The sequence below is a fragment of the Natrix helvetica genome (genome assembly GCF_964273705.1).
Source record: "Natrix helvetica genome assembly, chromosome: 1".
NCBI lineage: Eukaryota > Metazoa > Chordata > Lepidosauria > Squamata > Natricidae > Natrix > Natrix helvetica.
Window position 1 is genome coordinate 238350019 of NC_138548.1, and position 27026 is coordinate 238377044.

A 27026-nucleotide genomic window follows, 5' to 3' on the forward strand; every position below is an offset into this window, starting at 1 on the left:
GCCTGAAGTTACTGCTTGGGAAGTATCTGTCCTCCTAGGTACCCCAGACAAGAAACTCAACTTGATGAGATAAACCTACTTTATTGTAAGGCTTCATTAAGAGAACCTTGCCAATCTGAAGATACAAATTTCCCATCACTACTTTCAACCCCCTGAAAATTAATGCCAATTGCACTTAGATTTATATATCGCTTTATGGTGCTTTCCAGCCCTCTCTAAGCGGTTTACAGAGGCAGCATATTGCCCTCCAATAATCGCGGTCCTCGTTTTACCGAACTCGGAAGGGTGGAAGGCTGAGTCAACCTTGAGTCAATTAAGGATGGTCCTTCTTAGATTTCTTCCTCTGACAGTTAATCCATTAGCATTCCTAACTCTCTTGTTTGATTGTTTCCTAGATAGCATCCCTTCCTCTCATCCCCTAAGGTCAGCCACACATTTCATTACAGCAGGGGTGGGGAAGAATGGCTGTTTTATGACTTGTGGACTTCAACAGCATGGCTGGCTCAGGAATTCTGGGAGTTGAAGCCCACAAGTCATAAAGAGGCCACAGTTACCCACTTCTGCATTACAGGGAGTTTGTCACCAGAGACTGAGAAAGAGACACTTTATCATTGCAGTCTTTCTTCACAGATTTCTGATTCATCAAGCATGATGGAGGAACCTGAGGTGTTGATCAGAAAGTTTAGTGGTTCGGCAGTTCGAATCCCTAGTATAGATCTCCTGCACGAGCAGGGGGTTGGACTAGATGACCTCCAAGGTCCCTTCCAACTCTGTTATTGTTACTGAATAACTGGAGGGGATGTAGCTTGCACGATGAGGCAAGAAAGGAAAACCATACATAAGAGCTGCAAACTTATTGTGGGTATCTGCCTGGGCTAATGTTGTTTTGAAATCTGATATCTAATTTCTACCCTCAGTATTTGATTGAGTAGAAAGGCAGGATGTAAACTAAATAATAAAGAACAAATCCTGAAGGAGACTTTTGTTTTCAATCCTATTTTCAGAAGAAATATCATTCCAGGCTTTAGGCTTGCTTTTTAATGTGTTGAGGGGATATTTTGAAACGACTGTAATGTTGCAAGGCAGTGGTGTTTGTGTGCTTTAGTGTGTGTTTTCCCATCACTCTAACTGTTTGTACTTCCTGAACTGTAAAAATGGGACATGGGAAGCTTTGGACTGGGCAATCTGACACATCCCTCAGCTACTTTGTCCTAAGAAAAATAGAAGACTCCCATAAATGGCATTCCTGAGACACACACACACACACACACACACATACACACACACGCACACCTCCGCATCTTCTTCAATTCCCTGTTCCATCAGATTAAAGTAGAAAGTTTGAAAAAAATGCAAAAGAAATTTGCTGTACATTTACCGCAACTGCAGAAAATATCTCAGTGATCTGATCCAGCAGCGCAGTTCCCATTTTGATAGCGCCGCATGCCTATATTTTATAGGAAATCTTTCGGAGTTGATGTGGAAAGTTCTTTTAAATTCTACCACTGAGGCTAAAGTGTTAATCCGGAGAAAAATGCCTTCCCTGAACTCATTCCCCTGTACCTCTTAGGTATCATGGCACAAAGACAAATCATGTGCAATGGGTGGAAAGATTATGGTTTCTGGCAGCTCTTAATTAACATAATTCTATTAGAATCCTGCCTGGTGCTCTCGTTTTTATTTCCCTTGTTGTTTTTACTTTTTGATCATTCCCCGTGCCACTTTGAAATGGAGATAAACCAAGATGGCCCTAGGGCCCCCTTTGAAACGCAAGAACAACTCCACTTGCAATAACCCAAACTCCTGACACACCAAGACTGTTAAATCAAACTGGTTTGAGGCTTTAAGACAACTTTGTTTCATGGTGTGTTTATTTAAAAAAAACAATTTTGAAAGTCTATTCTTGGTAACATCGGGAAACAAACATACTTAAAAGCATAGATATTTCTCCCTGCCGCTGCCTCCCCCACCCCCCCTCAACTCTTTCCCGCCGGGTCTAAATAGTCTCTTTTATTTCCTATGTTTCATTATTTGACTTGAATATGAGAAGAAAATAAATTCCAGATTGCACAAGCAGAAGGGCAAGATAAATGGATGAATGATTCGTTTTCAGTAAATTAAGCATTCACCAATCAGTATGTTTGTAGGAGTGAATGAGGCGAGCAGGTCTTTGGAAACAAAAGCATCTTATTGTATGGGTGAACTTGGCAGCAGGCAGAGGAATGTACACCAAGTGGCTTTGTAACAAAGCCTAAGTGCAAAATAAAATTCACTTATACTGAACAAAGGAAAACCTGTAAACAGAAAGAGTTGAGCTAAGTTTTAATGGGAAGTCCAAACTTTTTTCATCGTATGCAAGCTGATCCTAACTATGTTTACTTGGCTTTCAATCCCTTTGTTTGCAATAGTTTTATTTCCAAAGCTAGGTTTGCCAACATTGCCTTATTACATCAAAACCACGGAAAAATCCCATGCTGTTGACAGTTTTTGCTCAAGTCATTCATAGTGGCATAGTGAAGTGTTGGCATACTCGTGAAATGAACTGGCAGTATGTAGGCAGATATATGAAAACATCACAAAACTAATTTAGATCCCATTGATATCTGTTCAGCTTTACAGCCAATTCATACAGTAAGTGATTAGGACTGGTCCAGATTCAAAAACAATGCTGAATACTGCCGGGTCAAAGGTTGTTGTAGGAAAGGAATACTGTCCCAAGTCCTCGTTATAAGTTTCCAAGAGATGAGAGAGAGAGAGACAGAGAGAGAGAGAGAGACAGAGAGACAGAGAGACAGACAGAGAGACAGAGAGACAGAGAGACATAGACAGAGAGACAGACAGAGAGACAGACAGAGAGACAGAGAGAGAGAGACAGACAGAGAGAGAGAGAGAGAGAGACAGACAGACAGACAGACAGACAGACAGACAGACAGACAGACAGAGACAAACAGACAGACAGAGACAAACAGACAGACAGGCAGATGGAAGTTTGAACACTGGGAAAAGAAGGCCATTATGGATTGGATGGATCTTTTTCCATCAAGATTTTTCAACCCCACCATGCAAACCAAACCTAGAAATCAACTTCATAGGAAGACTAAAAGGACTTTCATTAAGATTGGGTATAGTAACAAAATGGGTGAATAGGATGCCCTGTGAGGGATAGCACCTCTGGTGAGATCCCCTTTTAAGGTTGCTCATTCACCTTTGGTCTCCACTAGGCACTCAACTCTCATATGTGGCTCCAAGTAGGTGTGATGTGCATAGCTGCTACACTCTGGTAAACAATATCAACAGATGGAACAAACCAGATGAGAGTAGCTGATGGGTCTTTGACCCAAGGTGAAAAATGAAGTCTAGCCAAGGCTGAAGAAGACTGATCAATGCTCAAACAGGCAGGCCCAGCAGGCATTATGGAGCACTGAATATGATAAGATACCAAGATTCTGGTCATCCCTCTGTAGAAGAGGTCTCCAGCCATAACCGTTGTCTGTGCCACTGGATTATGGTCTCTTCTGCTGAGAGAGTGGGACTGTCTCCATACAAAGGTTGCTCTACTTAAAAAAACTCCCTCGTGCACAGGTTTCTGATGTGCATTTCACCTTCATCTACAATTCCTCTGCAATGTGTCTCATTTCCAAACCTCATTCTCTATGGTGACGGGGGAGTGATGAAACAACAGGTGGAAATAACTACGTGGAGCACAAACCAGCACATGGATGGCCTTTGGACCAGAGGTCATTCATCTCAGTACCCAGGGCAGCAGAGATACCCAGAGAATTGGGCATTATTTTTTTAGGATAGCATTGCCCGCCCTCGCATGAGGGAGGGAGTTAGAAAAAGTACCCTAAATATTGCCTGCTTCATAAAATCTGGCTCTATGGTTCGCAGATCATCTTCTATAAGATCAGGTAACAAGAAAAGCAAATTTAAAAACCCCTCATTATTGGAGCCTGGGATGTCTGTAGATTGTTGGATAGAGACAAGGTGTCGAAGTCTGAAAGATGAACAGCATTCATAGCAGCCAAACTTTATCAGTGCCTCACTGAGACCATTGCACTCAATGAGACCAAGCTTGAAGATGAGGGTTCATTACCAGAAGTAGCAAATGGATGCAATTCTTTTGCAAAAGGAAACCACAGCCTGACAACAGGACTCACAGAGCAGGATTTGCTATCAACATTCTCTGCTGAAGAACATTTCTACTTTACCTTTAAATAAATGAACGTGGAATACATGTATAAATTCTATATTACCCTGTTTCATCAAAAATAAGACCTCCCTGGATAATAAGCACAATCAGGCTTTTGAGCGCATGCACTAAAATGAGCCCTCCTCCAAAAATATTGCAACACAGCAGCAGCCATGAGGTGACCCTGCTCACCACCTCCTGCACCTCACAAATAATAAGACCTCCTTAAAAATAAGGCCAAGTGCTTATTTCGGGGGTCAAAAGAAAATAAGACCCTGTCTTATTTTCGGGGAAACGCAGTAATATAATCTTGCAGCTCTGAAGGTGCAAACTTTCCACTACCGTCTGATCAATTAGGGCAATCGTTTCTAAGTTTCTTTCTCTAACTGTTAAGTGATTGCTCTTGTCTGATTGTTCCCTAGACATCATTTCTTTCCCATGTTCTCCAAGGTTATCTACACATTCCATTACATTCCCTGCACTGATGAGATTTTAAAAAAATAACAATCTCACAGTTGAAGTAGAATAAAGCAAAAGGGCAGGATGGTATTCCTACAGAGATCTACAAAGCACTAGACCCAACCACCTTACAGGCTTTCCAAGTTTCTTGAAAGACATCTGGCTCACAGAGGAGATGCTTGATGATTTCTGCAATGCCCCTCAATGTGGCTCTCTATAGAAATAAGGGAAGCAAGTCAGTCTTTGGAAAGCACAGGAGTATCTCACTGCTGTCCATTGCAGGCAAGATCTTTGCCCACATTCTCCAGTACAGACTTGTCATTGTCTCGGAAAGAAACATCCCAGAGGCACAGTGTATCTTTTGACCAGAACAGAGAACAGCAGGCATAATTCTTGCTGTGAGACAAGTTCAGGAAAAGTACGATGAGCGGAACAAACCACTTTACTCTGTCTTTGTTGATCTGCCAAAGGCATTTGACACTGTAAACTGGGGGGGGAGGAACTCTCTGGACCATCCTGAGATATTGTGGATTATAGGGGGGCGAAGACAGTCATGAAATTGATTCAGCTACTCCACAATAGAATGACATGACAGCTCCTTTTCAACTGTGATATGCCAGCAGCATTGGGCATTTCCAATTGGATGAAGCAAGATTGTGTGCTAGCCACTATTCTATTCTTTCTGTTGTTTACATGCATATTGTCACATGCTGTCCAGGGTCTGAAGAAAAGAGGGTACATCAAGATCAATTGGATGACTCTCTTTTGCCAATCTGAAGTTTTGAATCACATGAAGTCCCTGATTCTAAGAGCCCAGAAGGGATGAGTGGGACATGTCATCAGTGTGGACCTTGTGCCTCATCAATTGCTCTGTGAGGTACTGGAGACTGAGAAGAGACCTCAAAGTCATGCACACAAGTGTTCAAAGCGTTCCCATGCCACTGTGATATCCCTATACATAAAATCCTATACATACAATAGTAACAAAGCCTTGTAAGTGTGATTGTGCTTTACTCCGTTGTCCCCTCCTTATATTCATTTGAATTAGGCCTTCCTTCAGCTTATTTTGGACTTAAACCAAGTTTTTTTCCCATATCAAGGTCATCTTCCTTACTATCAACAACTCTTCTATTCTTGCTGTTTGTATGTCTTGTACAGATGCTAAACTCATGGCCCATATTACAGAACAGAATGCTTCAGATTTCATTAGGAGAAAATTGGGGTGCCCACAAGGCAAAGGAACCACTTCTTACAGAATACAGATTACAAAATAACAGAGTTGGAAGGGACCTTGGGGATCTTCTACCCAAACCCTTTCTCAGGCAGGTAACCCTATACCATTCTGGACAAATAGCTCTGCCGTCTCTTCTTTAAAATCCTCCAGTGATGGCACACCCACAACTTCTGGAGGCAAGCTATTCTACTGATTAATTGTTCTCACTGTCAGGAAATTTCTCCTTAGTTCTGGGTTGGATCTCTCCTTGATAAGTTTCCATCCATTACTTCTTGTCTTAAACCTCTGATGCTTTGGAGAATAAGCCGAGTCCCTCTTCTTTGTGACAACTCCTCAAATATTGGAAAACCGCTCTCCTGTCACCCTTAGGCCTTCTCTTCATTAGACTAGAATAGACATACACAGTTCCTGCAACTGCTCATCCTATGTTTTAGCCGCCAGATCCCTAATTTTATGCACTCTTTCTAGAGTCTCAATTTCTTTTTTGTATCATGGTGACCAGACACAGTATTCCAACTGTGATCTCACCAAAACAACATATAGTAGTACTAATGGATCACAACACTCTATTTCTCATCTTGCAGATTTTGATCACCCTTGTAGAAGTCGCAGGGAGGAAGACATGCAGGTGAGTGACATAAACATCCCAGGATTCATCCTGTGCAAAAAGAGTAGCACCTTACACAAGTCTCCTCCTCCAACATTACAGTACCTGTGTTATTAAACATCTTATTTTCAGGCACGAGTGCTTCTTTAATTAGATAAACTTACTTATATGTTGCTTGTGAAAGAGAATTTTTGCTGAATTTTTCTGCTTCAAACTTTCCCATCAACTTAAATAATAGTTAAAATGTAGAATAAAACTTGAGTGCTGTAGAAAATGAGATGGAGAGAAATATTGAGGGCACACATGTCTTTGATTACATGCCATTATAAACATTGTCACCTGCTTTCATTAATACAAGAGATGTGGGTTTAAGAATTCAAAATCAAATTCTATCAAGCACTTACTGGAGTTATTCCCTTCTAGTATTCATTTGATCCATTAGTGTCTATGGAGATTCTCAGTCATCCAGGTCATGGTTGTTCCAAAGGTGTTTTTTTCAAGAGGCAACTGGACTTTCTTGGGGTTTTTTTTTCTTAGAAGATGTTTCGCTTCTCATCCAAGAAGCTGCTTCAGATCTGGTAGGATGGTGGGAAATGGAAGGATTTTTACTCCTTGCAGACAGCTGGTCATTTGCACCCTTTCAGAGGGCAGTTGAAGGACTTGGAAGTTTATCTGTGTCCTCAGGATCACCTGAGTAGTAGCAAATGGGTGTGTGGAACCTTCTTGGCTGCAGGATGTTTTCTGCCCTGTGTCCCTTCCCTGTTGAAGACAAACACAGGCTGTTGGGGATGAGCCTGTGTTCTCTGCATCTCAAACTGAAGTGCAAATGGTTCCTTTAATCTGCAATTTTTCTATAAAATCCGTTCATCCTCCCACACCATTCAAAGTGCGTTCAACCCAAAGTGCATGGCTAAAAGCCTATAGAGATATCCTTCCATTCTCCACCAACTAGTCAGAGCTGAAGAAGCTTCTTGGATAAGAAGCGAAATGTCTTCCAAAGGAAAAAAAAAAATCCAGAAAGACAGGTTGCCTCTTGAAAAAAAAGCACCTTTGGGACATTTGATCCATTACTTCCACAGAGACATTTGAGATGCTGGCTTTTTCACTAAATGATTTCGAGAGAAAAAGCAAGCGAGCATATGGTGATATATAATTTCCTTCAAGCAATCTGTGAGGTAAAGGTTGGGCCAATTTCAATCCAGCGTTATCTGAAAGTTATTAGATAGATGATAGAAGGCAAACTGTTAGCCAGTTTGAGAACTTAATCCTCCTGCCACCAAATACATTCCTTGCATTATCCTCCTAGGACACTGGGGACATACCCCTTTATCCATTTTTTTAAAAAAATTTCCATCTACGTTTTGACATGTGACCTCATCTTTCATTGAAGTGAATCAAATCCCCGAAACTGTAACTTTCAGCATTCAAAGCACGTGACCTGTCAAATGAGCTAGGGAATTTCCTCTTTCCCTCAGGGTCATGAGCTCTTCTCTTTGAAGAAGCCAGAACTAAATTTTTGACCCAGCTTCATGTTTCCTGTCACTTTTGTAAATTGAGTTCTTGCTCACAGATGAGAAGAAGGAGGCCTCATATGCCCTGGCAAGACAGAGGCTGGAGTCAATTTAATATAAGAGCGCTACTGGATCAGAACAAAAGGTTCTAACCGGGCCACATGGGTCAGATGGATGAATCTGGAGTGACTACATGATGACTCGTCGGAGTTCTTCTCTCAAGTAGTGTGATTCAGAAAAACAACATCTCCTTTAAAAAGCGAGGGAAAGAGAAAAGACACTTTACAGCTTAGCAGTCCTTGAGAATTGGTTTAATCTCCTTTAATGCCATCTAGGCTAGTGGCCAGCATTATACTCTGTGACTGCAATTAATTATGTCTTGAATGAAAAATGTCCACTCTAAATTTATCTGCCAAACAATTTCATTGGGTGATCTCAAATTTTACTGTTATTTGAGAGGGAGAACTCTTGGATCATTTGTTCCATCCTGTTTGTAATGAACTAAAGTTCCTGGGGCAGACTGTTCTGAGGGGAACGTGCTTGTACAAAGGATTCCATAGCTGCATTTTCAGGAGTAAGACTTCCTTTTTTTAGCCCGTAATCCAAAAAATAAAGTAATTGGTTGTAAGATTTGTCCAGCTCATATATTGGAGGGAGGCAGGAGTGGGATTCTACCGGTTTGGGAAAAGCTGGGAGCGAATTAGTTTACTCCCACGAGCAAGTAGATTGCGTTTTACCTACTTTTATCTCCTCAGCTGAGTCTCATGGAAGAATGGATTGCCGTACCTCAGCTGTTTTCCTTCCCAAGCAACATTCTGGAAGGTTAGTAGTCTCTAAACTGTGCACCCACACTCAGCGCATGTTCTACAGGGGTGGGTGGGTTCCGGCTTCTCTTACTGCCAGTTCACTCAGGGATGTGCTTGATGCGCGCTAGGCACACATGCACTGTAGTAAAAAATAAGATGGCACCACCGATAGAACCGGTTCGGGGGTGTGGCCGGCCAAGTTACTACCTACTTGGACGAATCAGTCGGAACTGGTAGGAACCCAGCTCTGGAGTCCTGCACACATGTGCATCCTATACAAATGCGCATCCTGCACACATACACATCCTGTGCACATGCACAAAGCAAGCACTCAGCGAACCAGTTGTTAAACCGGTAGGATCCCACCCCTGGAGGGAGGAGTAAATCTATCAGAACTAGGCTACAAAACCTGTACCACCTAGATTATAGCAATTACAGGTAATTCTCAATGTACAACTACAATGGAGCTCAAAATTTCCATTGCTGAGTGAGATAGTTATTGAGTGAGTTGAGTCTCATTTTTGCCAATTGTTAAGAAAATCACTGCAGTTATTAAGAGAGTCTGATTTCTCCCGTTGACTTCACTTGTCAGATATTGTCTGGGAAGGTTACAAATGGTGATCATATGATCCCGGGACAGTGCAACTGTCATAAATATGTGCCAGCTGCCAAGTGATCAAATTCTGATTACATGACCATGGGGATGCTGCAACAGTCATAAGTGTGAAAATTGGTCATCAATCACTTTTTTCAATGCAGTTGTAATGTCGAATGGTCACTAAATGAATGGCTGTAAATTGAGGATTACCTGAAGATACAGAAAACTCCAATCCTCTTCTACCACCTAGCTGGCATCTGGTCTGGTAGCCCTTGGGAGAAAGGAATGCAGTGGCCACAATTCTCTAACCTAAACAGCAACCAGTACACAGAGGTGGAATACTGGAAGCTGCCTTGTACCAGGTCAGATTCTTTGTCTATCTACTGTAGGTCAGCAAAATCTTGAGGAAGATTTTTCAGCCCAACTTGAAGATTTTACTATAAGTGTGGGCTTTTCTGTAGGTAAATAATTTCCTTTACCTCTCAACTACAGCTATATCAGCACGCCCAATGGCACTATGGTACTTTGGCTGTGACTCTGACAAGAGGGACGCAGTGGCTCAGTGACTAAGATGCTGAGCTTGTCGATCAGAAAGGTCGGCAGTTCGGTGGTTCAAATCCCTAGCACCACATAAGGGGGTGAGCCCCCGTTACTTGTCCCAGCTTCTGCCAACCTAGCAGTTCGAAAGCATGTAAAAATGCAAGTAGAAAAATAGGGACCACCTTTGGTGGGAAGGTAACAGCATCCCGTGCACCTTTGGCATTTAGTCCACATGACCATGGAAACATATTTGGACAGTGCTGGCTCTTCGGCTTTTAAACAGAGATGAGCACTGCCTCCTAGAGTCAGGAACAATTAGCTTTTTACTGAAAATAAGCTGGATGCTATTGCTAAGAAGTTTTCCCTTGATCTGGGATCCTCAATCTTCTACAGACAGTACAGGTAGTCCTCGATTAACTACCACAATTGAGCCTCAAATTTTTGCTGCTAAGCGAGACATTATGTTAATTTTGCCCCATTTTATGACCTTTCTTGCCACAGTTGTTAAGTGAATCACCGCAGTTCTTAAGCTAGTGACACGGTTCTTTTCAGGTGGAGAGGGGGAGTAGAACATCTAAGTCCTTAACATCAGACCATATTAATAATAATAATATAAGAAATACTAATGATCTGATGGTCACTTCAATATATATAGATAGATAGATAGATAGATAGATAGATAGATAGATAGATAGATAGATAGATAGATAGATAGATAGATAGATAGATAGATATAGATATAGATATAGATAGATAGATATAGATATATAGATATATAGATATATAGATATATAGATTAGATATATAGATATATGTATGTATGTATGTATGTATGTATGTATGTATGTATGTATATATATATATATATATATATATATATATATATATATATATATATATATATATATATATATATATATATATATATATATATATATATATATATATATGAAGCATCATTTGATGTCATCTCTTCAGTCATCCAAGGGATCCAGGAATATACAAGAATTGTATTTAGTGCAGTCCTTAACTTCACTAAGTTGCTCTAGAAATGAGTGCAGCTCATTTTCAGATATCTGGTTGAATGTATAAAATCAAGAAGGGCTGCAAGCCTGGTCTTCTTCTCCATCCAATTTCAGAAGTGGGGGGTATTCTACACATTGTACATACTTATGCAAGCTTCTTCATGGTCTATCCACTTCACCTTTTACATGTTAGGAGAGCACTTGAGAATGAGACACTTAACCTTACCTCATAGGATGTCATTGTCGTGTTTTGTAGGGTGCAGTATTCATTTATTGCAGAGGTATCAAACTCGTGGCATCACGTTTTCATCACATGATGTATCACAACTTTTTTCCCCTTCACTAAAACAGGGGTGGGGATGGGCAGTGTGTGACACATCTGGCCCACAGTGAAACCCCAGATTTTCTGTATTTTTTTAACCCTTGTAGGATTCAGTAAGCTACTTATTTAGCAGTAAGATAAAGGTAAAGATTCCCCTCGCACTTATGTGCTAGTCATTGCCGACTCTAGGGGGCGGTGCTTATCTCCATTTCAAAGCCAAAGAGCCAACGCTGTCCGAAGACGTCTCCGTGGTCATGTGGCTGGTATGACTAAATGCCAAAGGCACACAGAATGCTGTTACCTTCCCACCAAAGGTGGTCCCTGTTTTTACACTTGCCTTTTTACCTGCTTTCGAACTGCTTGGTTGGCAGAAGCTGGGACAAGTAATGGGAGCTCACTCCATTACGCAGCACTAGGGATTCAAACCGCCAAATTGCTGACCTTTCTGATCAACAAACTCAGCATCTTAGCCACTGAGCCACCGCATGCCTTATTATTTAGCAGGATTGAAACCTAAATTTTAAAAAATGAAGGGCTGTGCCCCTGCACTTCCACTAAGCACACAGAATCCATAACTCAGGAGGTAGATGAACTAGGCTTTAATTTGCAAAACAGTCTTCAATAATTAGATGATTTGGGTAACAGAGCTTTATAGTCCTCCTACCACATAAATTAATGGATTAGCATCTTGTAATTCATCCGCGAATAACAGAAGCAAAACCTGTTTATCCCAAATGGAAATGGGGGAGGAGGGGCAGGGGAAAGTGCCACAGTTTAATAACTATAGAATTTACATAAAAATTAAAAACAAAAAAGTCAGAACCAAGAAGCCCCTTTGCTGAGCCCTCTTAGATGTGGGAATACAATCTGTCACTTTACTGTTAAGCCCCATCCTTATTTTGATTTATCTTTTCCCTCTGTGGACGACTATAATCAAAATCAGGAACCCATAGCCACAAATACAGCAACTTGTTTGAAATCCATCTAGTCTCTTGTTACAGGAAAAGACTGGAAAATCTTTGAATTAAAATGTGAACCTGCATTTCTTGGATTATAATGTATTATTGAACTGCAAGAAGCTGAAAGATGAGGGGGGGTCTAACAGATCTCCCCACTTCCCCGCTAGCTATGGGTTTTCTCATACCTAGGTTCTCATTCTTTTAGCATAGGTAGTCCTCTTTGAGCGACCAGAGTTGAGACTGGCACTTCAGTCACTAAGTGAATCAGTGACTAAGTGTGCTTAATGTCTGACTTCAGTCATTCTTTGCTTTGCAGATCTGTAAAGATCATAAATTTAACAAAATTATTTTTTCATCACAGTCATAACTCTGAAGAGTCTCTGTACGATGCAGACACTAAAGGAGGGCTATGTGTACACATTCAATTCCATCCTTTGGGGAAAAGCTTTTAAAAGACTGCCATCTATGCAAAATCAGTGTTTGTGCTGCTGTTATTTATGGCACTAGACATACGGGCATCTGCTCTTCAAATAAACTACATTTTTAAATCTACATCAGCCAAACAGCTCATTTTCATTACAAATTCCTTTCTTCCTGGTTTTTTTTCCCCTTCTTCTTTTGCATTCCCACTGAGCAGACATTCATGCAAGTAGCAAAAGTAGCAAATAGAATAAACAGAGAGGGGCTTCAAGACAAACTAAGACTCATTTATGGAAATGTACTTCAACCTGTAAAAGCAAACTATACAAATGGAAAAGGTGAGTTTCACTATAATAGTACAATTTCTATAAACAGGCAGTAAACTGCATACTTGCTGGGTGCAAAATCGGGTCTTTTATTATTTTCTCCCTTTTTTTGAAGGTATCTCAAGCCATTAATTTGACCTGTGTGACAATTTTGCATTGCTCCTATCTAACTACAACTGGCAGCCTAGGACTTCAAAACCTCCCTAGCTATCTTTAGAAAGCCTAGGAATATGTTCATCCCTTTGAAACCTGACCCCAGGATCTTCCGTTTCCAACTGCAATGTGATGTCCTTTGACAGGTAATAATACTCTTTCAACTTACAAATAACACTGGCTTGGAGAATTTGGGCCATTCTTCAAGCAGATCTTTATCTCTCTTAAGGTTTTTCTCTTTTATTCTTTGCCTTCAAAGACTGACTGATGCCCAATATATGGCATGGGAACTACATCCCTTCTGGCTTCTTTTTATACCAGTCATGTTGAAAGAAATGAAAGGAGTGGGTGAGAAAAGGCAAAGGTGGTACAATGTGGTGGAGTTTGGATTCAGAAACCCATGCATACGATCAGTGGTGGGATTCAAAAAAAATTACTACTGATTCTGTGAGCGTGACTTGGTGGACGTGGCTTAGTGGGCATGGCAGGGGAAGGATACTGTAAAATCCCCATTCCCTCCCGATCAGCTGGGACTCGGGAGGCAGAGAATAGATGGGGGCAGGGCCAGTCAGAGATGGTATTTACCAGTTCTCCAAACTACTCAAAATTTCTGCTATCAGCATACGATCCTCAGAGGGGCTAATACAAGGCTGGTAATCCGGCCAAATTTTTACAAATCATGGGACTCCAGTCATGGGAATAGGTCAAGCAGATACTGTGATTTGTAAAAGTGGCTTGACTTTTTTTCAACAATATCTTATCCTAGGGAAGTGCCAGTCCCTTTAGGAGGGTTAATAGACTCACTGCTCAGCTCCATATCCTGTATCCACAATGTCTCTTTAGATGGAAATCCCAAAGGTTCTTTTTTCAAGAGGCAACTGGACTTTCTGTTTTTTCTTTGAAGACATTTCACTTCTTCAGCTTCTTGGATGAGAAGCGAAAAGTCTTCAAAGAAAATCCAGAAAGTCCAGTTGCCTCTTGAAAAAAGCACCTTTGGGACAACGTGACCTGGATGACTGAGAATCTCTGTAGACACTTAAATGGCAGTGCTGCTCTACTCTCCTGGAATTAACCCCAATTATGACCTCAGCAATAGAAACCAAGAATAATGCAACTTTCAGTAGAAACCAAACAACTGCTAAACTCCTGGGTAGCTATCTTTTCAACTTCACACAATGCAGTGCTGCAAAGCATTTCCTGTTGGGTGTTTTGTGGCACAGTAGTAAGCTATGATTTACAAACTGCCATGGCTAATTTGACCTATCTAGTATGCTAGAAGATCTATGAGATCGTATGAGATCTGAGTTGCAAAAACATCCAAATAATCCTGAGAGGGCAGACAACAGCTAGCATTTTTTGGATCTCTTGGTTGCCATCTAATGGAACTGGCAGTCCAGCTCATTCAGTCTCGAATAAAGTCATTATGGAGTTTGCTTGGGTTTGACTTAGTACTCTGTCATAGATTCTTAGCTGTAGCCTTCTCCCAGCAACCTTTCAATTTGCTGTTTAAACCATCTGTGCTACTAATGTTGGTGTGCTTCTCCAAGGGGGATTCTGTGGACTGGGGACTGTGTTCCTAGGTGTTTAAACATATTTGCATGGACAAAAATAGAGAGCTAAAACAATGGAAATAGAAGTGATGAGTAACTAATGGGGAATGATGACAACAACTGACAACTTGTCCAAATCCGATGTTATTGGTTTGTACTATATTTAAATTGATTTGTCAGGGAACAGCGAGTAAAATATATGGCTACTTAAGGGAGAATCAACTGTAGTGTGGGGATATCATTTTTGTAAAGATTTTCTTTTCCTGGAGAAATAGAGGAAGCAAATTCCCCTATTATAGTCTTTTGATGGTTTTTCTACAACACATTAAAAGGCTATATTTCAACAAATTGATGTTTCTGTAGTAGAGTGGGAGAAAGAGCTGAGCTCAAATTTTGAGCTGAGAATCAAGCAAGCAATTCCCCATTTTACCCTGCCTGGTATTTTCCCAAGAATTCTGGGAATCATAATCCCAACACATCTGGAGAACAATATAATTGCATATTGAACCTGGGATGCTCAAGGCCTGTAAAACAACACTTTTTTTAAAAAAGAGAGAGAGAAATATTGGGGAAGCAGTGGAAGTTATTATACTCTTTGTAACAGAAACACCATAAGTAGTAGCTGATAGGAGTTAGATACGGCACTGATAAAGTATTCAATTTAGCATCCTCTATTTTCCAATAATAGATTTTGGTAATTCTTGGGAAATATGATATCTGTCTTTCCCTTACAGTAGTCTGCCTGCCTGCCTGCCTGCCTGCCTGCCTGCTTGCTTGCTTGCCTATCTGTCTGTGTGTCTGTCTGTCTGTCTATCGCTATCATCTACCATTTTTTCCCTGAAAATAAGACAGGGTCTTCTTTTCTTTTGACCCCCGAAATAAGCACTTGGCCTTATTATTATTTTTTGAGGTGCAGTTGGCAGCGAGCATGGTCACCTCATGGCTGCTGCTGTGTTGTAATATTTTCAGGGAGGGATTATTTTCGGGGGAGGGCTTATTTAAGCACATGCGCTCAAAAGCCTGATTGGGCTTATTATCCAGGGAGGTCTTATTTTCAGGGAAACAGGGTATTTATCATCTATATATCATATATTTATCTGTATAATACAATAATACAATAATAGAATAGTAGAGTTGGAAGGGACCTTGGAGGTCTTCTAGTCCAACCCCCTACCTAGGCAGGAAACCCTATACCATTTCAGACAAATAGCTATCCAACATCTTCTTAAAGACTTCCAGTGTTGGGGCATTCACAACTTCTGGAGGCAAGCTGTTCCACTGATTAATTGTTCTAACTGTCAGGAAATTTCTCCTCAGTTCTAAGTTGCTTCTCTCCTTGATTAGTTTCCACCCATTGCTTCTTGTTCTACCCTCTATCTATCTATCTATCTATCTATCTATCTATCTATCTATCTATCTATCTATCTATCTATCATCCATCCATCCATCCCCATCTATCACACTAAGTGATAATATGGATTTTTGGGGGGGGGTTTGGTGAATCTGATCATTGTATCCTGCAGGACATAGTTTCTTCCTTGTTAACTGTAGAGCTGGGAAACATCCAATTGTGGGAAGAGGGGTAAAAAAAAGGCAAGCTGACAAAAGTGATCTTGCAATGCAAGCTCTCCTCCTTTGTATAAGTAGTCTTTGAATTATGACCAGCTGCTTAGCCACCAAAGTTATGTCAGAGCTCCCCACAGCTACTTATGACCCAGCTTCGAAGTTCCAACAGCCCTTTATTTACGTGATCCCATTTGGTTGTTTACTTCAGGTTTCCAGCAAAAGCCACCCATTCGGAAGAATGGGTTCACTTAATGACCTTACACTTAACAATCACACACACACAAACACCAATTTTTTTTAAAAAAAATTGGGTGTGGTCATGTGGTGACCTGCTTAATGATTTCTGTGACTTTTGACCATTATTCTGGGCTCACCTTTGGTCATAAATTGAGGATTATCTATATATGCATCAATGTTAAAGGTCACTGGAGTGCTGCAGGATGAAAATTGAATGATGAATAAAGAAATGGGGCTGGATTTGTATTATAATGCTGCAAGTGCCATCTTGCTTTTTTTCTGACTGACACATGCAGAGGGAGGGAGGGAGGGAGAGAGGGACGGAGGGAGGGAGGGAGGGAGATGGATTGGGGTAAGATCACCACACCTGAAAAAGCAATACTGGGAAATCCCTTTTTAATGTAGAGGGACTACTATCTCATTTAATGGCCCCTGCAAGACCTTTGTAGAAGAACCAAGGCAAATATAGCAGAAATAAGTGTGCATAAGCACACCAGCGTGCCTAACGTCTCTGTCCTACTGTCCCCATTTATTTCTACCCATTTCCTATGTTCTTATTTATGTTTATTCTTATTCCTGTTATCTCCTACATGAGTGAAAAACTAACTAAATAAATATTGTAGCAGAAGCAGGCAGATTCAGGGGCTTGGCACACATGATCCAAGTCACTCAGGGAGCACACAAGAATTCCAAAATCAGATTATTTCATCATGTCCCCAAAGAAATCCAAGCCAAAAAAACCTCATTCAGTTCCACACATTCTGTACAAGGCAAAGGATTTATAAAGCTAGTCAGAAAAAGGAAGGACACTTTTGTGAAGCATACACTTGTCAGTATTTATGAAAGTGCTGTCAAAACATAAGACAACCACACAACTTCAAAGAAACTTCAAAACCTCCGGAGTGCTAAAAAAATTGCAGGTCCAATCCAGAAGAAAGAGGGGGGAGGGGGAGAGAGAGGGAAAAATAGATAGATAGATAGATAGATAGATAGATAGATAGATAGATAGATAGATAGATAGATAGATAGATAGATGATAGATAGATAGATGATAGATAGATGATAGATAGATAGATAGATAGATAGATAGATAGATAGATAGATAGATAGATAGATGATAGATAGATGATAGATAGATAGATAGATAGATAGATAGATGATAGATAGATGATAGATAGATAGATAGATAGATAGATAGATAGATAGATAGATAGATAGATGATAGATAGATAGATGATAGGTAGGTAGGTAGGTAGGTAGGTAGGTAGGTAGGTAGGTAGGTAGGTAGATAAATAGATAGATAGATAGATAGATAGATAGATAGATAGATAGATAGATAGATAGATGATAGGTAGGTAGGTAGGTAGGTAGGTAGGTAGGTAGGTAGGTAGGTAGGTAGATAGATCGATCGATAGATCGATCGATCGATAGATAGATAGATAGATAGATAGATAGATAGATAGATAGATAGATAGACAGACAGACAGACATGAGATGATAGATGATAGATGGATGATGATGATGAAGAAGAAGAATAGATTCAAATAGAGATAGATAGATAGATGATAGATAGATGATAGATGATAGATAGATAGATAGATAGATAGATAGATAGATAGATAGATAGATAGATAGATAGTTTACTCCCATTTAATCCATCCTTTCCTGTGAGTCACCATTTTCAGTAGAATTGATAAGCAGCAATTTTCTAGATGGTGAAATAGATAAGAAATCTGCATCTGGATATAGGAAAGACAACCCTCCCCCCATCCTCTGCTTTAGAGAAAATAGCATAGATCCCATCCCTGAGCAACCCTGGTGATTTACTCTCTTTTCACTGAGTAGAGATGGCAGTTCTGACAAGGGTGACAAGTTCTCCCCAGGACTTGTCATCTTTCAAGATGCTCAAGGTTCACTTAGGTCACTATTTTATGGATATACCAATATTCCACCATGCAGTGTCAGAATCTATTGCAAGGGACAATGGAAGAAAAAGAAGTGTTTTGAGGACATAGCCTAGAGAGTTTTGCAGTTCAGTCTCGGGCGTTGCTTCTGTAATAACTGTGAAGCAACAAGGACTTCTGGAGCTTCTACAGAACAGTGGAGAAGTGAGAGAAAAAAGTATGGTGTTGGTTACCCTTGCCATTTAATACATCAAGCTGTAAATAAGGGGCAGAAACTCTTTTCTTTGATCCATATGATTATCTAATGGCTCTTGTATCTTTCCAGAGACAATACCAAATGAGCATACTGCAAGTGAATGGCTAAATGTGTCTTGCTTGCTTGAAAGACTCCTAAATATTACAGATGTTCTTCAATGCTATTTCCAGCACTACAGTGCTGATAATGAGCCCCTTCCACTCAAGCGCCTAAGACAGGAGGACCCAGTCAAGTCATTTGGAACTCCCAAGAGCAAATATATGTATGCAAGGGATCAGTGTGTAAAGTGCATATTTGGTTTCCGCGTCTAGCAAGGATAAAGCTAACATTGCACTGATTTGTTTTGATGGCTTTGTGCTTTATATATTTATTTATAGATTTACTGTGGGTATTTTAATTTATATTGATCTTGAGGTTGTTGTTGCTGTTCTCAGTAAAACACAAAGAACTAGGTAACTTTAATGGATATGAATGTAATAAATAAATAGATATCCCCCAATCTGAAAAGGATGTGGTGGCTCAGTGGCTAAGACGCTGAGCTTGTCAATCAGAAAGGTCGGCAATTTGACGGTTCGAATGCCTAGCGCCACTTAACGGAGTGAGCTCCCGTTACTTGTCCCAGCTTCTGCCAACCTAGCAGTTCGAAAGCATGTAAAAATGCAAGTAGAAAAATAGGAACCACCTTTGGTGGGAAGGTAATAGCATTTCGTGTGCCTTCAACATTTAGCCATGCTGGCCACATGACCACAGAGAAGTCTTCGGACAGCGCTGGCTCTTCAGCTTTGAAACAGAGATGAGAACTGCCCCCTAGAGTCAGGAATGACTAGCATATATGTACAAAGGGAACCTTTACCTTTAATCTGAGAATGTCAATATGTAGAGAAATCTATGATCCACTGACTAATTTCGGCCATGATGAAGTTATATATAACTCTGAATTAGGATGTTTTATAGATCATCTGTCATATTATTTGGTGTCAGTCAATTTGCAGGCGGGGACAGCTGTTCCTAAGGGTATCTCCCTGTTTATAATGTTGTCTAGAGAGTGGTCAGATAAGAGACAGAATAGTCTGCAGCTGGACAGCAGGCAAGGCAAGAGGTCAGAAGAGACCGTCTATAATTTCTCAGGGTGTAAAGGATGGGGTGAGGGAGAGAATTGTACTTTCGGATTTGCAAGATTATGTTTACGTAGCTTTAAAATGAATAGCATTAGCTCAACTGGTAATTTTTACTTTCTAGACCACCTTGTAAAGCTGACATCGTCCTACCAGATCAGATCGGGTAGGCACATTCTAGATCAGTGGTCACCAACTGGTGGTCCATGAGAAAAGTTTGGTGGTCTACAGAAAAATTATTTGCATTTTTTATATTGCACTAAATACTATTTATCTTTTTTAAAAATCATATTGGCGGTCCACGGGATTTAAAATTATTAATTTAGTGGACCCTGAGGTCCGAAAGTTTGGTGGCCCCTGTTCTAGATCCCTCCCTGAAATCTTGCCATGTAGAGGGGCCTTGAGCCTGCCTTTTCTGTGTCCTTCTCATATGAATATTCCCTTCCCAGTAATTTAGCATCCTCCACAATTTTGTCTTTCAGAAAACCATTGAGACCTGGCTTTTTGTCTACACACTGGGACAGAATGGGGATATCTGAAGCCAGTTATGGGGCATTCCAAGAGATACTTGAGAGATCAGTTTTTTTGTTTTCATGGTTACTTGGTTTTATTGTTATTCAGAGTAGCCAAGAGTTGTGTTTAAGATGGATGGCTATACAAATCTTTTAAATAAATATAAAAAGATACGTACCTATTAGAGAATAGAGTTGCATAACAATTCAGTTCAAAGATCCGATTCAAAGGCAATTAAATCAAATCTCCAATTTTAACTGACGTTCCAAATTAAGTCAGAAATAAAATCAAATGATTAAACCAATTTGAATTGAAGGCCGTCAAATAGATTTTGATGTGTCACATTTACAAAAAAGAGTTTTTCTAAATTAATTCAGACATCCATGTTGAACTGATTGTTTAATGGATTTCCTAATTGAATTGCAGAATCAGAACTTTTTTCATCCCTACTGGATGTGAACAAAAATGCTAGATGGTATGTTGACATCACCAAAGAATATATTCAGATGTCAGACTTGTTTATACTTTTTATTGAAGGCAGAGTTTATGCTTGATCCTGTAAAGCAGGGGTGAAATCCAGCAGCTTCTGACAGGTTCTGGAGAACTGGTAGCGGAAATTTTTGCGTAGTTCGGAGAACCGGCAATTGCCACCTGTGGCTGGCCCCAGAGTGGGGTGGAAATGGAGATTTTGCAGTAACCTTCCCCTGCCATGCCCACCAAGCCACACCTACAGAACCGGTAGTAAAAAAAAAGAAATGAATTTCACCACTACTGTAAAGAGAGAAAATCTGAAGTACTCCCTGAACAGATGCAAGGTAATGTGTTTGTATGATCTTAAACTGCCATGGGTCTTAAAGAGCCATCCAAATCTGAGCAACATCCAACTACTAGGTAAAATTTTAGCACTTTCACACTTGGGGAAATGTTTAGTTTAGTTTAGTTTAGTTTATTTAATTTATAGACCCCCCCCCCTCTCCCCGTAGGGACTCGGGGCGGTGTACAGACCATTCATAATCAAAACAACAGAAAATAACATAAGACATAGAGCAGAAACAACACACACACACTGTCTGTATATAAAATCCCAAAACCAATTTAAATAATTAAAAAACAATTTTAAAACCCGTTTAAAACCCCAATATAAAATTTAAAAAGCTATCCAGGAAAGTTAGTAATAGATGTTAAATACAGTTACGATTATAATTATAATTAGGCCAGACCAGCTACTCGAAACAGGTGGGTCTTGAGTTTCTTGCGGAAGGAGCGGAGATCAGAGGTGGTTCTAATATCGGGGGGGGAGGTCGTTCCAGAGGGTTGGGCCCATCACAGAGAAGGCCCTACTCCTAGGCACCACCCGCCCGCACTGTTTAGCGGATGGTACCCGGAGGAGGCCCTCTCTGTGAGAGTGGATTGGTCGCAGGGATGTATGGGGTAGAATGCGATCCCGCAAATAACTAGGTCCCGAGCCATGGAGCGCTTTGAAGATGACGATCAACACCTTGAAACGCACCCAAAAGGCCACAGGTAGCCAGTGCAGCTCGCGCAGGAAAGGTGTTACATGGGAGTACCTAGTACTCCCCATAATAACCCGCGCAGCTGCATTCTGGACCAGCTGGAGCCTTCGGGTGCATCTCAAGGGGAGCCCCATGTAGAGAGAGTTACAGTAATCAAGGCGAGAAGTCACTAGGGCATGGGTGACTGTGCAAAGGGCGTCCCACTCCAGTAAGGGACGCAATTGGCGCACCAGGCGAACCTGGTGGAACGCCCCCCTAGCCACGGCCGTCACATGATCATCTAGCGACAGCCGGGAATCTAGGAGGACGCCCAAATTGCGTGCCCTATCCACTGGGGGCAGTTGTTCCCCCCCAATGGCCAGAGATGGAACACATTGGCTAAAGCGGGGCGCCGGTAGCCACAGCCACTCCGTCTTGGAAGGGTTGAGTTTGAGTCTGTTGTCGCCCATCCAGACCCGCACGGCTTCCAGACACCGGGACATCACCTCTCCCATGCAATAAAGCTTTGTGTGAAAGTATTTTCCAAGTGGTTAGAAGATATATAACCATTTGGTGACCTACTTGGTCAGAATACATCTAAGAGCCTTCTATGCTTGCATTTTGTTTTGAGTCCTGTCCTTGACTTGCCCTTCCACAATCTCTCAGACCAATCCTTATGGCCTAATCAATATCCAAGGAGCCTTGGATCTCCACTCATCTGAGATAGTGCAGTTGGGACGACTGACCTGTCATTTACTAATTCTATTAACTCCTTCCATTTCTCCTACTTTCCCTCCCTGCGCTGCTTTTTGAAGTACAAATCTGGAGCTAAAATTGGAGCTGAAGCCTCGTGGAGGGTTTCTAATCAAAACAAGGTAATTTAGAGCCATCCATTTTACTTTGCGTCCCTAAGAACCCATCCCAAATTACTCCAATCTGCTTTAGGATTCAGAGTATTCTGTCAAGCTGTTATACTGTGTTTTTTTTTTAACCCTAACATACACTTATCCTTTTTCCATTGTTTTCCTCTCCTCTCCTATGTCTAGGGTTGGGATTCAGCTGGTTTGGACGAGTTTGGACGAACCAGTAGCTCCAATGATCAGCTGGGGAGCGAACTGGTTCACTCCAATGATCAGGTGGGCCCACCCACCCGCCCCTGAGCTTTACTTACCTCTCAGCTGATTCACACAGCAAAGTGGATTGTCGCACTTCAGCTGTGTTACTCCCCAGAAGTAACAGAGAAAGTAAGTTTTGTTAAAACTGTGCATACGCATGGAGTGCGCACACGCACTTGAAGCACACAATCACCAAACCGGTTGTTAAACTGGCAGGATCCCACCACTGCCTTTGTAAAGAGCCACGTGCCATTCTGTATCTCTGTGCCTTTCTTTCTAACACCATTGCATTGACACAGGCATGAAAGTAGCTTTTCCAGATCATGCCTCTTAGAGGTAAAAGCACCGTATTCCTGATCTGATTGAATCACAGTATGCCACAAGTCTCTGTATACAAGGAGATAAAAACCCATTCTCTCTCTCTCACCCTGAAGCATGGTGGTACAATTTAGAGCTACTCCATTTATGAATCAATGATGCCTACATATCTTCCTTTGTTCAGTGGGACTTTTATGATATTACCTTGGAGACTAATTAAGCTGAATGTGAGTGCCAGAACACCTTGACACCAAGAAGGTTAATGGTCCAAGCCGGTCTGCCTCCCAGAGATGAGATGCCCACATGGAAGTCAACTTGGCAACATTAATTGTTGCATTGAACGGAGCAGAGCAAATGCTTCTGAAGTCGTTCTTTGCCATTACATTAATGGCACTGCTGTGTGTATGTTCTTTAAGTAATTGGCAGTCTTTTTCACACAGGTCCTGTCCTCCATTTGCTTTCACAGAAGATTAGACACTATTGTATACACTATCTTCTCAGTGCATAAGAATCGTATATAGAAATGAGAATAGAGTATGTTGACAGGGGAAAAAATAGAAAGTCAGGAACAGAAGGAAGAATTGTAGGGAACTGGGAAGGTAAGTGAAAATATGTCAGGTTTGTATCATCGACCATTATGCATAGCATTTCTATTGGAAAACAGAGCTTTAAGCCTGACAATTTCCATCATATTTACAAAGGTATTTGATATTTACAAAGAAAAAGGAATTGAAGGTGCTTGAATTAACAGCTGCTTCTGTTTGTAAAATGCAAGATCTACCGCAAATATTGTATGGTATTCAAGATCATTCAAGGTCTGAACTACATTTTAGACTTGGGAGCTTTGTATGTCGTTTCATTCAAAAATTGCTTTGCAATGACGCTTTGATGTTATGATTTATCACACAAAAGCTTATGTTTCTGAGTGGCAGCACGTGGAAAGATGTTATTCAAAATATTGAGATGCCCCAATTTTCTCTGCTTCTCCTAAAGACTATGTGAGGTTTGTACTGGCAGCGTTACGGGCTATGTTTTTTTTCTGGATGCAAGACTGAAAATACATTAAGGTGCACCATGCCCAGGACAGATTGGAGAAATCATTCCAATTCCCTCGCAGGTCTTCTCCCGTTATGACATAATTACTTCATCCAACGTTGCTTGATTAGACTTACCATCATTATTTCAATTTTCTCCAGCAAAGTTCACATCGGTTATAGCAGGGGTGTCCAAACTTGGCAACTTTAAGACTTGTGGACTTCAACTCCCAGAATTCCCCAGCCAGCTCTGCTTGAAGTCCACAAGTCTTAAAGTTGCCAAGTTTGGACACCCCTGGGTTATAGAAATGCTTAGCCATCAAAGTGGCTGGAAGTGGACAGTTTTTACTTTAGCTTTAAGAGACTTAAGGACCATACAGGGAGTCCTCGACTTACAACCATAATTGAACCTAAAATTTATGTTGCTAAGCAAGGCATTTGTTGAGTTTTGTCCCATTTTGTGACTTTTCTTGCCATGTTGTTAAGAGAATCACTGCAGTTTTTCAGTTAATAATATGGTTGTTAAGTAAATCTGGCTTCTGCACTGACTTTGCTTGTCAGAAGGTTGCCAAAGGAAATCACATGATCCCGGGACATGGCAACCGTCATAAATATGAGTCAATTGCTAAGCATCTGAATTTTGATCATGTGACCTTGAGGATACTGCAACAGATGTGAAAAATGGCCATAATTCGCGTTTTTCAGTGCTGTTATAACTTCTAATGGTCACTAAATGAACTGTTATAAGTCAAGGAATGCCTGTATAAAACACAGATCATCCTTGCTTATGGTCCAAATACTCTCCCTAGCTTTACCTCTAGTGAATATATAGTATTTCAAATGTAAGCAGGACCGGTTTCATTGGGAAAAAAATAGAGGAAAAACGAGCAATAAATATGAAGAACAGAAAATCTCTGCTTAGACTGGTTTTTTAAGAAACTATTACAAGAATTTCCAAGTTTAGCTGTCCAGGATAAAGCCATGTTATTAGACCCAAACAAGCTTCTGGAAAGCAATATTTAAAGCTGTTCAAAATTGCCAAAGAATCTGAGGCCAATGGGAAGAAAAGGCGCTTCTAAGAAGAGAGTAACAGACGAGGGACTTAATTTATACCTACAACTGTAGGGAATGACAGGAGACTTGTAAATGGGAGCTGGAGTGAGGACAGGAGAAGAATAGGTAAAGGTGTGTGCTAGTCGTTTCCAGCTCTAGGGGGCGGCGCTCATCTTCATTTCTAAGCCAAAGAGCTAACACTGTCCGAAGATGTCTCCATGGTCATATGGCCGGGATGACTCAACACCAAAGGCTCACGGAATGCTGTTATCTTCCCAACAAGGTGGTCTATTTTTGCATTTTTTTATATGCTTTTGAACTGCTAGGTTGGCAGAAAGTGGGACAAGTAGCAGGAACTCACCCAATTTTGCAGTGCGAGGGATTCGAACCGCTGAACTGCCGACCTTCTGATCAATAAGCTCAGCATCCCTTTTAGAAGTAGGATAGGATAACAGTAAACCGACAGCTCTTTTTGAAGGTTTAATAAACATCTGGGGAAGATTCAGATGCCTTGTCATATCCATGTTGTATTACTTATCATGCACCATTATTTTACTGACATTTCCTGAGAAAAATTATACAATTTGAAAACCCAAGATTATACAATCTCCAATGTATAGAATCATTGTGCTTAAGCATTGAAGGGTGTTGTGCTTAAAATCAGAAGCAACCAACACATCCAATAAAAGCAAAAGCAGCTGACAAAAGCAAATTGTCAACAGAGTCTTGAAACGCTTTCATAATCACATGCTACAGTTCAGTGATGGGATTCAAAAAAAAATTACTAACCGTTCTGTGGGTGTGACTTTGTGGGCATGGCAGAGGAAGGATACTGCAAAATCCCCATTCCCTCCCCACTCTCAAAACCGCTAGCGGTTCTCCAGAACCTGTCAGAACTGGCTCAATACCACCTCTGCTACAGTTGTCCATCTCCATCTAAGCACTGCTTTGCAGTGGAACCATATGCAAGATTCCCAAAACTATATATCTGGAAGAACTATGACTTCTACAAGATCTCTAATAAGTACAGAGAGGGAGCTGATCTTGGAATGAGCATAAATTATATTCAAGGATTATGGAACATATTCCTTCCTGATTTAACAAATCGTACCTATCTATCTATCTATCTATCTATCTATCTATCTATCTATCTATCTATCATCTATCTATCTATCTGTCTATCTATTTCAATAATGTATACTGTGTATTGATCAGTTATTTGCAGGTGCTAAATGAGACCCTCTAAAAGAGAAAGAAAGTTAAGTAGGAAGGCCCATTTTTAATTCTTCCCTGATTAGCAATTTACCTCTTAGTTTGTCAGTTTCATTTTGCTGGTGAATAAAATGACGGGCTCTTAGCACGATCCCAGCTCTCATTTAAAATGGAAATAAAGAATCGCAAAAAAAAAAAAGAGGGCAACAATCTGGCATCTGTTGAAAAAAGCAAGACAGAGATGAATCAATTGGATTTGGCAACAGTGATCGCCAAGACCAGAAGGAATATATCTGCTACGATGTGAAATGTAGAATTAACTGGAAAGCTTTAGGAACAGTTCGCTTTTGGCAACTCGGCTTTTGTAAACAGAAGAGAGCAGCTCCGTGGCTGCTTCTGAGCAACGTAAAGGCTTCGATTTGCTGCAGTTGATTCATTACAACACACAACTAAAATGATGGCAAACCCTCATTCTAGTTCTCTATTATGAATTAGTTAACAAAACGGA